The following is a 15,406-nucleotide window of genomic DNA, read 5'->3' on the forward strand; positions in this document are numbered from 1 at the left end:
GTATTTACGAGGCGTGAACAGCGGTAGACCGAGATACGGGGTGCTATGTTCTGTTTATTTGAGCTAAGGGCCGGTCTGCCCACACCCTCACTCCCACGCCCATTGTATGATGACGATCAAACTTATTTACATCACAATAAGTCGGCTTGGTCGGCTTAGTTTAATGCCATGTCATCTTCGTGGAATGAGCCTTCAGTATTTTGGTTATCGATAGTTTTCAGAAAGGCAGTGAATAAAAACATACGAGCGATGATTTCAGTTTGGATTAAACATAATATTATCGTAACCATTACAACATTCACCTAGATCTCCGTGGACTATTCGAAAGTCGGCTATCCGACTAAAGGAGGAAAATGTAGATACCTATACGAAAATGCAATTAATTTCTTTCATTACAATCCAGAGATAATAATGAAATCAAAACCATATTATTCGTAATTTTGTATGCGGTAGGTAGTACATAATTGCGAAATATGAGGTAAGCGAAAAAATAACAATGTAATAATGAAACAGAAACAACACACCTTAACTGAAATTCGATTCGTCAGACCAATTGTTTGTTCTTGCAATAAAATGTTCCTGCAATTTGTATTGTATCATGCGAATAAACTGACGTCCATCGTATTTAAACTAAAGAACTTGATAAAGGTTTATTACTAACACGAATTCAGTAAAAAGCATCATGAGATTGCCGTAGTCATCACAATTACATTGTTTCTTGCCTCGATTATTTCAGAGAATAATAAAAAAAAAACATTAAAGTTCTTTATAGCATAACTCAATAAGAGTTTTTGTGTCTGATAAATTGCTTTTCTAAATCTAGACCTCACTGAATGCTGGAATGTTTCCGGGTCATTGTACTTTGCAATTTATGGTAGGAAACATTCGTAAACAAAAACTGTCGTCGAAATCGCTCCTTCACATTTACAGGACGAGATAAGGGGCGCAGGCGGCGAGAGGAAAACATTATATTAATGTTTCGGAAAATACTGGGACCAGCTAAGTAATGATGGCGGTGTTCCAACGACGGTAGTAGATACAAAATATTTTAAGTAGAAACCTACTTAAAGTAATACTGTTGTATAAGTTTTCATAGATCAAGCAGGTTTCGGCTTTTGACAATTTTGGTGTAGTAAGTAATCAGTAAGAATACTTGATGTCATATTTAACACTGAAATATTTGAATATCATTATATCATCTCACAATTTTGTGGCTTATATTTTCCAATTTAGCTTAAAGGATTACAAGGTCCATTAAAAGAAGGCCCAAAGTAATTTGTGGGTCTCTCAGATCATTTAACAATCGATATTTGATTTATTTTTGTCAGTTCAAACAATTCAGTTATCGGTATTTCAATATCGAGTCATCACTACTAGGAACTGGGTCAAACTGAGACAGAGTTTATAAGATAATCGTTAAACAAACAGTCGCAGCCGGTGGCTAGGTGTCAAAGTATCGAGTGTCTATGTCGTAATGCGATCGGTCACGAATCGATATCGGTTATCTCACATGCTGTTTGACTTACGATAAATAGCGGATGCATCGCGATGCAATGGCGCGTTCTATAAATATTTAATTAAAAGTGACATTGTGTAATCTTAAATTACGAAATGTATTGCGCGTGTATAAACATTTGACTTTTACAAACGCAGCTGCTAAAAAGCTTCATAATTGCGCAAATAGTGCCGACATCTGTTGCTGTAAAAAGATTAATTGGAGTAATTATGAAATTATCAACTGTTTTAAAGACAGAGACGTCGTAACATTCATCTCGGTGTATAATTGCCGCGCGGTGGTATCCCGGTAACATTTTTTCAACTCGAAGTAACTAGTTATTATGCAAACGTATGCTATTAAGGTTGGGCTCCACGTGTCTGGACACACGACACACGTCGCTCTCGGTTCAGTGGGCAACGTTCCCGCAGGTGGGCGACTAACGGTCGCTACACAATGCAACCGGTTGCAAGCGACAAAGTACACGCCGAGGTCTCAGCAAGCGTGGACATTTGCGCGCCAACCTGCCTTTAACGGTCGATGATGTAACTTTCAAGGGGGTTGTCAAGAATCGATTTAAATGCAATTGCTAAGGACTCCTGCTTCCATTAGTATTCATGGAATATTAGTATTATACAGATATTACACGCCACACGCTTCACTAGGAACCGAAATAGCATTCTGGACAATTTGTTTTTTTTTCGGAAATTAGGGTCCGTTGGATTTATCATTTATTTTATGAACCATCACTCAACCCCATATAATGGACTTTGATGCCATATAAAATGATACAAAGTGTGTTGTTAAAGTTATTTTAATAAATTGATGATGCACGTGATCGAAATGCATGCATGCGATTTGAAAAATCGATGGAATACCTTGCCTGTCTCAAAATAATAAACGCTCATGCGAGTTCCAAACACGACACGTAAATCGACAAATAGGGGTGGCTCACCCTTCTATAAGACTCGTTTTATGGCTTTTAATAATTTGGTGGGTAAGCTGGCACTGATTGTTGAACTAGCAGCTGCTCGTTGTTACAGGGATTACCGGTATAAATAACGTTTTTTGGTAACCAAGCTAAGGTGATCTTCACACTGCCCCGCATCACGCTGCATCTTGCGTGTCGACGCACCTACGCGCGTTCTTGCGGGAGTGCAGATCTGCATCATCGTGCGGGTTTTTCACGCTCTCACGCGCGTAGGTGCGTTTATTAGATTCACGCACGGCGGCTTCCATTTTCAAATATACACGTCACGCCCATTCAAAATCACGCGCGTCACTGCAGGATCAGTGTGCCATACCTTGCGTCTCGCCCCGCACCTACGCGCGGGGGTGCGTGTTTCTCCGCATGTATGTGCGTGATCCGCATGAACGCGCGTGGATGCATTTTCAGTGTGTTGGACTATGCGTGTTTTCCATACAAACGGAGATATTTCCATACAACGGAAAAAAACGCATCCACGCACTACGCTGCATCATGCGGGGCAGTGTGATAATCGCCTTAGTGTGGAAACGATAAGATTAGTTTACGTCATGTTTGATTTACATTCTACAAGGTTAGAAAATCCATTAGAGATGCAGTCTAAAACGAGATTCGTCTCATCATTATTATAGCTGAAGAATCAAATCAAAAGCTGTAAATTCATAGCACTACATTTCAAATCACACAAATAAAATGTGTAAATCGAAGATCATAGCACTATAAATAACAGTTTAATCGTTCTTTACAACAGTCATGCATTCGAAGTGTGAATTCATGATACTTCGAAATCGAATTGTGGTTATATATCACACAACATTCACAGCTTATGCAATCCGTTCCTCGAATCCCATTCAATTGTACCTTTATGGATGTAACCTAGTCATTTTATCTCAGCCGGTTTGTAATGAATGAACGCACTATGAGGTTTCATGCCCATAAACGGTCAATATGCGCGTTGGGTACAAAATCTTCTGCCGAAGTGCCGAAACCTGTAATACGACGTGGCGCGGTGACAGGGTTCGTTCACCTACCCGGCTAGCTTCCACTGCCGCTGCGAAATAAATCATCTGTTACATGATCTCCGGTACCCAATGACGTAACAAATTAATGAGGCGTACCTAGGGCAAATATCGCAAATCAGTCGTATTTGCTGAACACTTCGTAAAAACTTATTATAATGTGCGCTTGATTGCAGTTACTGCGAGCAAAACTGTAATTACCGCTCCAGATGCAATTACCAGACTACTTACGATGACTGTAATCACTTTCTTGATTTACTGAGTGCATGCTGTAACAGTGTAAGTGATAACTTTGCACAGTTTCTTATTGTGTCTCGTACTATTCCGTTTGTGCATTAAATGTTATCGGTAATTAAGTAGTACTAGTTACTTCAACAAAATAGCTTTATTCATAACTAGCTGTTGCCCGCAACTTCGTCTGCGTGGGCAATATAGAATAGTCAAAATACTACTTATCCCGTAGGTGCATTCTTTCACGTGACAGTATAATTAGGATTAGCACTTAGCAGTAGCATAGATGTCATAGGTGTCATTGAACATCATTGGCAGTCGTTACGGGTAGTCAGAAGCCAGTAAGTCTGACACCAGTCTAACCAAGGGGTATCAGGTTGCCCGGATTACTGGGTTGAGGAGGTCAGATAGGCAGTCGCTTCTTGTAAATCACTGGTACTCAGCTGAATCCGGTTAGACTGGAAGCCGACCCCAACATGATTGGGAAAAAGGCTCGGAGGATGATGACTTAGCAGTAGCATAGATTCATTGATCAAGGTTGTGTTGTGGATGTGACCATTTATCTAAACGAAAGAAGTAAATTTTGTGACGTTGTGAATATCTCTGGATCTAGTCAGCCAATTTGGAAAATTATTACGTATGGTGCGTAAGTAATTTTAATGAAAGACAATTGCATGCGGCAGAGATGAGAATGTTAAGAGGTATGTGTGGAGTTACGCGAATGGATAGAGTGAGGAATGAGTATATAAGAGGAAGTTTGAAAGTAGCGCCGGTATCAGAAAAACTGCGTGGAAACCGGCTGTCGTGGTATGGGCATGTGATGCGGAGGGATGAGAGTCATGTTGTGAGGAAGGTGATGAGTATGAACGTGGACGGATATAGTGGAAGAGGAAGACCAAAGAAACGATGGATGGATTGTGTGAAAGTAGATATGGTAAGAAAATGTTACTTGTGAGATGACGGCAGATAGAAGAGTATGGAAGAAGAAAACATGCTGCGCCGACCCCAAATAAAATTGGAATAAGGGCAGGAGGATGATGATGATGGTGCGTAAGTAATTTTCACAGGAAACAGCTATAATCTATGTCTATATGCTTTGAGTCTGACAAAGCTTTCATTTGTAAATTTTCTGCAGCTGCTGCGACTAATCAGAAGCCAGAAAGTCTGTCAGTCTTACCATGGATATCGTCTTGTGTAGTTGACTGGATTGAAGATAGGTAGATAGGTAGTCGCTCCAAGCAAAATATTGGTACTCAAACAGATTCGGTGACTGGAAGCCAACACCAACATAGTTGGGGAATAGCTGGATGGATGATAAAATGAGTCATCATCATCAGCAGGCGCATAGGGTAGGATAGTTTCACTTTCTCACTATGGTAAGGCTGACCCCACATTAGGCGTGCGCGATCCTCGGGCGTGTGAGTAGCGCGGGCGTCGCGAGCGCGCTGCGTGAACGTCGCGTTTTGCTGCCCTGCGGCATGTGTGAAGAGTGCAAGCGACGCGCTCGCGGCGAGCACGCGGCGCTCAAGTTGCGTATTTACCCTTCGCCCGCTATCCCCGCCGCTCACTAAACGCCTTAGCAGTTAAACGTCAAGCGGCGCGCGTGCGCCGCGAGCGCCCTGCAAACGCCGCAGGGCAGCAAAACGCGACGCTCATGCAACGCGCTCGCGACGCACGCGCGGCGCCCGCGCTACTCACACGCCCGAGGATCGCGCACGCCTAATGTGGTGGCCTAAGCCGGGACTCCACCGAAATGTTTGCATTAGTTCACGAATAGGCAAAATGTACGTATCTGTGAGAGTCCACTTCATGTGTTTGTACTTGAAACCTGCAGTTTTGCCAAGATTTTAAAAATGTGCGCTCGCAATTTGTCATTTCTTGGTGGAGCCAGCAAATCAAAAGAAACATAAGTGTTGTATACTGTGCGTCACTACCGCACACCGGGAAAATTTCGCTCTTGCGGAGGACGTATATTTTGTGTCACACGTAAACAGGACGACAGTAAGTATCCACCGAAACACTTTCAAAGATCTGATGAACGAACAAATCAGACCTGACTTGGTCACCTGGAGCCAATCAGAGCTCTATGAAGCGATAATACGCTTTGGCTCCTACTGTTATTGTGGTTTCTAAAAATTTATTCACCTCATTCAACGATGAATGTAATTCTGATGGCGACGTTGGCAGATCAACTCTTTGACTTCTCGAATAGGATACCATTGGTTTTTGTGCTATGCACACCTGCAATGCATTCTGGATTAGGATAGGATATAGGTGGATAGGATTTGCAACAGAGAACAATTCTGTCTTTAGATTTGTGATTAAATGACATCAAACGTAGTTTTATATAAAAGGTATTTTTTTAGACTTGGCTCGGGTCGTACTGAGACTGTTCGTAATCGTGAACAGTGTACTTGCGATCAGAAGTTGAAAGTAAGCATGTCTCTGGTATGCGGCGCGTAATTTGTACGTTTTCAGACGCATAAAGCATTTTACGTGTGTATGGTATTAAATAGAGAAAGCTCCCATTTCTTATCTGCATTTGTATCTGTTCTTGTTTTTAAAGCTACAGAATCCTACATTACCTACCTCACGCTTAGCAGCGCTTGCGAGAGATAGATCCTCATTTCTTCTAGGATTAAGTTTACATATTTTGCATCAGAAAAAATAATTAAGGTCTACTTAATACTATTCACTCAAAGTAATTTGTTTTAAGGCCAGCACATTAGTGGAAGATATGGCGATTATCACACTGCCCCGCATGATGCAGCGTAGTGCGTGGATGCGTTTTTTTCCGTTGTATGGAAATATCTCCGTTTGTATGGAAAACACGCATAGTCCAACACACTGAAAATGCATCCACGCGCGTTCATGCGGATCACGCACATACATGCGGAGAAACACGCACCCCCGCGCGTAGGTGCGGGGCGAGACGCAAGGTATGGCACACTGAATCCCGCAGTGACGCGCATGATTTTGAATGGGCCTGACGTGTATATTTGAAAATGGAAGCCGCCGTGCGAGAATCTACAAAACGCACCTACGCGCGTGAGTGCGCGAAAAACCCGCACGATGATGCAGATCTGCACTCCCGCAGGAACGCACGTAGGTGCGTCGACACGCAAGATGCAGCGTGATGCGGGGCAGTGTGAAGACCACCTAAGCTAAACTATGTTTATGAAAAAATCCTGATATGAACTCCATCTGTAACTTTAAACGATAATTAATTGTTCCACTAAAGTCATCATTTTTGACATAATGTTCAAAAAATAATTTAGATGGCACCGTTTTAAATTTGGCTGAGAACTATTAATTTTCTTTTCATCAAGGTAATAATTGTAGTTGGATTTTGATGTGGCACGGCAAACTGACAAACACTATTGAAATGTCTATCGAAAAATTACACTACGTGTTAAAATATGGTGAATTACGGAAAATACACAACTCCATCTGTTGAAATAATAATCCTCTATAAAGAATGTATGGTAATATTGTCATTTACCACCTCGCTCCTTTGACTAATTTGATGTATTTTATTTACCACAGATTTAGCACAGATGGAGCTACTTTAACCTTGGCTAAACAAAATTTTCATATTTTTTTTTTCTTCCGAAGTTACTTATAAAGGTGTGATTTTCTGTGTAAAGATTAATAATAGGCCGATCAACTAATATAAGTACAACATTCAAATGTACAGTTTTGACAAATAGATTGTGTGTCGTAATATTTTACATCTTGAATTCACAAAATTTATCATATCTTTTGATAAAGTGAATCGATTTCGATGAAACAAAAACTAAATAATACCCCAAGTTACGTAGAATTTTTGTATATAAGCATTGTCTGCATTTAATTCGTAGATTTTACGTGAATCCCGAACGAACAAACAGACAAACAGACAAAAATTACAAAAATGATGGAAATGGGTTCTGTTAGTTATTCTTTAACATGCTGGCTATTTTTTTTGTCAATTTCTTCAATGTACAAAAATTACTTTTCTACAGATTTATTATATGTATAGATAAAATTATAAATAGCATCTGCAACGGTTAAAAAACTTACGGATACTTTTTTTTGCATAATAACTTTTGGAGTCATTCAAAACGACTACACTATAGTTACCACCATGCCTTTGGTTCCTAGATCCTATTAATATCCATTTGGCATAAAATTAAGTACAGTGGAGTTTTGATGGCTACACAATGGTTTGGAAGGAACACAAAAAAATGATAAATGGCAGCGCTGAAAGATAATAATTGTTCGTCATAATGGAAATAATTATTGTCGCTGCATCACAGCACACCTTTATAAGCGGCTATTATCGCATGGTCGTGGTTTCCTTATCTAAATAATACGTCGGCGATCAGTTATTTTCACCATTATTTTTATGCTGTCACCCGACTGAAACACTGCTTTATCTGTATGATTCACGTCAACCATTTGCGCTGTGGAGCGAATGCAATTAGGTTTATTTCAAATGGATTTATGTCATGCACATGCAATCAATTCATTTCAGGATTGGTTTCCAATCAATGATGCTGACATTACTGTTCTGACTTTAGGAGTAATAAAACGTGTGAACGTCTATCTGTTTCTATTGAACAATACTTTTGTTTAAGCGTTCGTACGTTCAATGGGTACGCACAAGCCATTGTAAATCTATGTCTGTTTTCTTTTATTAAATTCTAAAAGACTCCCCATGGGCCTCGAATACCATGTAGCACGAGATGAAACATGACATGAGCGAGGCTATCCAGTTAACAGACAAGTCATGCCATATAATAAAGGCACCACAGCCCGTTGGACCATTCGAAATCAATTCAATTTGTTCGGCGTTCCTCGGTATTGTAGATCGAGATTATTGTACGAGGAAAGTAATCTCTCTTGGATCTGTTCAGGTTTTTGGTAGTAGGTAAGGAATGTTAAACGACCAGCTAACGATGTAGTTCACGAAAGCTGCAAAGTACATCCGCTTGCAATATAAATGAACTGATCGAACGAGAGCCTGCAATATGGATGAGAGCAGGCTTGTTTTGCCCATATTGGCAGTACTTGTTCTACCCGGGCAGTATGTGGCACCATGGTACGTGATGTGCGGACACACCGGCATTGCTAATGAGCTTGCAACGGAACTGTGTCGATAAGGTTAACATGATTGATTTGAGAGTTGCTCTGAAAACGTTTGTGTTTATGGAGAACTGTTCGCCATGTTTGCGTACGTTCTCCGTTTGAACATCAATGCGGCGAGCTCACGCTTGGTATATGAACAACGAAAGTAATTAGCTCCGACCGAGACTCGTTTACATAACATGCACCTCTCTTTGAAGTGGTCATTTTTATAGTTCACTTCTTAGTTCTTGTTAGTGTTATAAAATTCTGCAGTACTGTCTTTAATAATGAAAGTATTTTACGTCTTCTACAGTTTTATACGATCAGGATTAAACAATGTGTGACAATAATTGCGCATAATTCAGTCAGGATTAATGCTATCACAACACATTAATTCCGAGCCGCGTCAATGAGAACAATTGCCGCACTAATTTCTAGGATCTAGTAGCAATTTTGAACATAGTGGTATCACCCTAATTCACAAGTAGCCCGAGCCTTCTTTTCTACGAAATTATTGTATTCGCTAACTACGAAAAAGTTCACATTCAAAAATTGTGGCAAAGAACAAACAAATTATTTAATTTGTATTAAGGAAAATTAATTCGATATCAACATTAAACTTAGGTATTCATAATGAACGTATTACACCCAAAGGTTAGGTTCCCATTCCCAGTGTTTCATTACAAATTACGAAAGATCATTTAACCACATCAAAGGCGTGCAAATGCGGCAATACCACGATCGTAATCTCGCAAAACATCCGATTATATAATTAGCGTATAGCCTACTTATCTACCTTCTGATACTTTGTAAATACCATAATGTTTCATTTATTTAATATTGAAAATTTCAATTGCAATAATCTTCAATTTCAAAAGAACTTAATTTAAACTTATTTCCAAGTTTAAATTGAGAACAAATACAACTTTAATTTGAGTTAGTAAGTAAACAACAGAGCACCCTCAAAGTATGCTTTAAAACATTGCTATGTCTATTTGCCTACAACTTTCTTAGCTCTCCCATTTCATCTCGAAACACATCTCAAAGCTATCAATAAGCTCAACGTCTCCACCTACAGGATATTGCAAGAATAATTATGTTAATAATATCCCGTTTCCTCGTCCGATTGCATCATATTCCCACGTAGTCTTACGTCACGAGCTCACTTCAATGGACCATTGACAGAAACACTGAGCACATTACCAACAATCAGATTTCATCCACATGTTCGGACCAAAAAGTTAATGTACCATAACAATTATTGTTCCTTTATTATATGACAAAAAAAAACGTGGTAGTAGCACAGCAGAAAAAAATATTGGTAGCAGACAGCTGGTAAAAACACCAATTAAAAATTATTCAAAACTTGTCCGTTGGGAAAAAATATGAATGAAAGTTTTGCTGTCTCAGAATGAGTCAAGGTCTTACGTGCTCAATATTCTGATTAACAGTCGGTAGATTGATTCTTAGAATACCTATTTCAATATTTCCGCTGAACAAAGTTTGTGGGGAACCATAAACGCTATTTGCAGAAGCCGCAAAACTGACGAGGTTGTGTAGCTGTCGACTCGAACCGAGCACAGCGATGCCTCGTGCCACTTCCATGCCACGGGAACTCGGAGGTAAAGCAATTAATTAATTAACAACTGCAAACACGTGACTAAGTTCATGTTGATTTGATATGAAATAGATTAATAAGCTTACATCTCAAACAGTATGCAAACCGTCAGCATGCTGTGAAGAGCTATAAAGCAACATGCAACAAAACCGTTTTTCTTTTTTGTAAAATCGAATACAGGTCTAGTAAAGAGGATATTGTAATAAATCATTAGACAAAAATAGTTAATGAACGGAACAGAACGGTGTATTGGGAAGGGCAGGATGTAGTTTATAAAAGGTAAAAAATAGTCTAGGTGTGTAGTTCATTTATATTCGCATTGTGTCCGACAAAGCCGACAATTTAAAATAACCGCCTCCCTGTATATCGCGAACAATCGATCTTGTCGGCAATGGATCACACGCTGCGCGTGCGCCGTGCGCGGTCCACCATTGTACCCAAAAATATTCAGAATAATGGAAGCTTTCCCTCTTTGTCTGGATAAAAAATGCGGATATTTCGTAAGGGACAATGGAGCGTAGGACACAAAAATCGTGAGCATGAAGAGAAATAACAATATATAAAAGGCTACTATCTACATACGAAATTGTACAACTATTAGCTCTTTTTAGTGTCAAAATTAACGAAGATATCGATTTTGTAGAATTCTCGACATCCTTCCTTCCTAAAACTACAAAAAGTGTGGTTGAAAGTCGAACAAAGGGCAGGACTTCCGATCAGCTGTCAGCCAGCGCCCCTACGTTTTACGGGCTTCATCTAATATTAACTAGGTGCTTAGTTTGTCGGAGTCACGCCAGAAGATAAGTAAAAAATATGGGAATGTCTTATTAAAAATGAATAGAGCCACGTGTTTGTTTTCCTTATTACATTTACTTTGTTCTCACCTTAGTATTTTTTTCGTAAACTTGAACCTTATTAAAGAACTAAATGGGATAATTACTTATACCCAATAATTGACGTTGAGCACGAAGGTTTTATGATTTATTTTTCACTTCTGGCCAATACTTGGTAGCCAGACTGGGCAGTCGGAAATACATCAATCCTAAACAAACAAATATTTAGTTGAAGGATTAATGAATGTAGATCCGATTAAGTATTGATGGTCCGTATCGTATTAACTTGAAACAAATTGCATCGAAACCTTGCGGAATACCTCGGACCCTCGTCAATAGTAACAATGTCAGAGAGGGGAAGGAAAGAGGATCTATGTTAAGTTGCTGTGGTTACAACCGAATCAAATTAAAATACACACTAAACAAAACGGCCATATACCAGATACGAAGAAAAAGGAGAGATTGCGTTTTATGATTTTATTTCCTTGCTTTCAAGCTTCTCGCACCAGCAAAGGATTTTATAGGTCCCAAGCGACGTCCATTTCATCCTATCTTTTTTCCGATTTTATAGCTATGGCAAATATTTGTAGTTGGACCTTCGATATTTGTTTTCGTCGGCACTTTATTGAAGTTAACGAATGATCAACTTCAGCTGTCGTACGGGAACATGTTGTGGAAAGAACCGACTTAAACAGGAAATGTTTCATATTGTAACAATCGGTTTATAGCTAGCCCAATCCGTTCATCATATATCTAACAATCGTTCGTAAGAACATCGGGTAAGTTAAGTAGATTAGCGATAGCACCATATGCTGGTAACAAGAGGGGTTCGTAAAATTTATAGCCGTCGAATCGGTACGCTTATTGCATCATAAGCATCGATGCACGTTAATTGAATCTGCCTTTTCAATCTTTTTTCCGTACGTTCAATTAAACTGTGTACGGCAAACAACTGTTGGCTCTAATTAATTTAATTGAATCTTCACATCGGGGAGATAATTCAATGTTCTCGGAATTCATTTATTGTTTTTCTTTAGCAATTCCAAAATAAATTTACTATTTAATACTGTTTAATTCTTCGATCACTAGTGTGAGAGTAGTTAAATTAGGCACTTTATTATATTGCGTAGCTGTGTTGAAACGTGCCATGCCATGAACTAGTCTGGCACCGGTTGTCGATGTGTGTATAATTAGCGTGGGTTTCTAAAGGTCATTGTCACAGCCTCACTGCATTCAGGAATCAGATTTAAAATAGACTTTACAGACGCATTATATAGTGTAGATAAGTAGGTACTCATATGATATGACACATTTAAAAATAATTGTGAGTGTAATTGTTATGCTTCTACCTCATAATATTTATCTTTTGATGAGAATTCTGCAATGATTTGCATGAGAAATGTGAAACAATAAGTTCAAAACATTAATCTTTTATCCATGACAAGTTAGGTCATTTAAGACGCCTATTAATAACGTCATGAATTACTCAAATTAAGACAGCTTGATTGGTTCCTGATGTTAGAGTTAGAAGATTTTTTTATCAATCACAGTATATTAGAATAAAAGACAGGATGGTCAATTGCAAATCTTCTAACGAGTTAGGATACAAAAGCTCGCATTAGTACCCCGCTACCTGGGACGCATTCTTAGAACACGGGACAAAAAACCCAGCTTCCCCGTTGCTTCTAAAAGTTCCCACAATGACTTAAGAGAGGGTGAATTGTGAATATCTCAAGTGTGGTTTTTATACCCTTACCCATTTGAAGAGTGCGATCATAAAACTGTAACGCAACTGACGTTTTGAACTTAACAAAAAAATATCAAGGTGGTGCACAGTCTTGCCGCTCCATACTAAGTCACGGACAAAATTATTTGTGATATTAATTTACTACCTAAAGACAGTAATTGTACGAAAAATACTTATCCAATGAAATTAAATTAGTTTTTACATGTATCAAATGTTTTCTATTTTATTTTTAGTTGTAAAACCCAATATTGACAAGTTCCATGAAAAAACTGATAAAATAATATTTTCATTTACCTACTCACGTATCCAAAATAAACTTATCTGCCGTCATTCTTAATTAAAATGATATTTAAATGATTGCCAGGCTTAAAAATTTATATAAAAAATACTATTGTAAAGTTTAGAAATATTTACTCCTAATAGGATTTGAATCAAATCAAATCAAATCAACTCATTTATTCAAATAGGATTTAAAAAAAAAACCGGCCAAGTGCGAGTCGGACTCGTGCACGAAGGGTTCCGTAAATTACAGTTAAATCAACCTATCTCAAAAACTATAAGAGATACTTTGATCAAACCAAAAATCGTTGAAAGAGTTAATTAGCATGCATCACCTCTATTTTTTTTAGAATTTTATACCCCGTAGTTATAAAAATAGAGGGGGGGGGACATACTTTTTACGACTTTGAGAGCTGATATCTCAAAAACCGTTCACTTTAAGAAAAATGTTTTTTAGAAAACTTTATATCATTTTAAAAGACCTTTCCATTGATACCCCACACGGGTATGTACATCGAAAAAAAAAATTTCATCCCTCAGTTACATGTATGGGGGGCCCCACCCCCAATTCTTTTTTTTACTATTTAGTGTCATATTTTTGTAGCGGTTCATACAACACATATTCCCATCAAATTTCATCACTGTAGTACTTATAGTTTCCGAGTAAATCGGCTGTGACAGACGGACAGACGGACAGACGGACAGACGGACAGACGGACAGACGGACATGACGAAACTATAAGGGTTCCGTTTTTGCCATTTTGGCTACGGAACCCTAAAAAATCACTTTTGCACGTCAGAGAATTTATGATTCAAATTTGAAAACACTTTATTGCACGCGTATAAGATGTAACGAATAAGTAAAAATAACGAAAGATAGAAAAAGTAGGTAAGTAAAATAAAACAAAGTCTTAATCACTAAATTCACTGGCACTATCACTGTCTCCTTCTGTAGATGAACTTTCTGTGTCCATTCTTTGTACATTAAAGGGCAGAAGCATCTCTGTAACTTCACAAGGTAAAACCTTAATCTTTTTTATAGGAAGTTTTTTATTTAAAAACAGTGACACCTTATACCGAGTAGCATTTTGATTGTCTGGAGGACAGTTAGTCTTCGAAATTATCATTTCTTGTAAATTCTGGCCCTTTCGATCCCAATTTTTTACAGGATCTTTAAACATGATGTCCACAAGTTCGCGACGAGTAAATTCAACCACGCGTCCTGTGATAAACAATTAATTTTAAAAAATCGGGTAGTGTGTAGTAGCAACATTTGTTTTAACATGCTAATAGTATGTAGTCCAGAGATAATTACTGTTAAAATTTTGTTACGGAAAGAAATAGAAAGAACATACAAATCTTCTCGTGAATTTTATTTATAATCAAATTCTGAGTCGTATATTTAAGCACGCTATATGCGTAAATAGGTTTATGTTTAAGAAACTTATGCATAATTTCTAAAAGACCTTACCTTGAACTGTAGATTCCATGTTGTTTATTTTGGAAATACTAATCACTTCTAAAATTATTACTACTTTAACTATGTTAAGTTTTCGCTTTAAACCGCAGTCACTTACGATAGTGTACTTTGACAAGTGATTTCTCGCAGTTTTTATTACATAACTACCCTCCATTTTTTGGAATATGATGAAGTACCTATTCAATTTTGATTTCCGTTTATGTTTTTTCATATACCTTCAAGTTTTCAAAATTGGTTTTTGTCCGCCCGCGGCAACACAGTGTGGTGGTTCTTTGAAAAGAATATGGACTGCAAAATTCTGTAGTTGAAGTTGTAAACGGATATCCTATAGTACTGGTACATGAAGTACACTGTTACACTAAAGCCGCTTGGATTCCCAACCCTCCTTTCTAAAAGATATTATTTTTCGTAATTTATTCAGGCATAAAGCATTAGGTACAAAGCCGTTAGATTTAAGCTGGGGCTCAGATTACGCGACGAAGACTTGCTTAATACGTACCGACTGCAGTCATTCAATAGCCTGCAAAACAACACCGAGGAAAGGCACTATCGGGGACGAAAGGTGACACCGAAGCCTGTGGCATAGATCTATCTGACTAGGTATTGCATA

The 15,406-nt window shown here is 38.3% G+C and overlaps 1 protein-coding gene across 1 annotated transcript in view; it reads right to left on the bottom strand.

The window, feature by feature from the left end:
* LOC110374986 (mucin-2) overlaps nt 1-15,406 on the bottom strand; it is a 68,888-nt gene that overhangs the window by 47,747 nt on the left and 5,735 nt on the right. The gene's annotated exons all lie outside the window — the stretch shown is intronic.

This window comes from Helicoverpa armigera, chromosome 12 (assembly GCF_030705265.1).
Source record: "Helicoverpa armigera isolate CAAS_96S chromosome 12, ASM3070526v1, whole genome shotgun sequence".
Classification (NCBI taxonomy): domain Eukaryota; kingdom Metazoa; phylum Arthropoda; class Insecta; order Lepidoptera; family Noctuidae; genus Helicoverpa; species Helicoverpa armigera.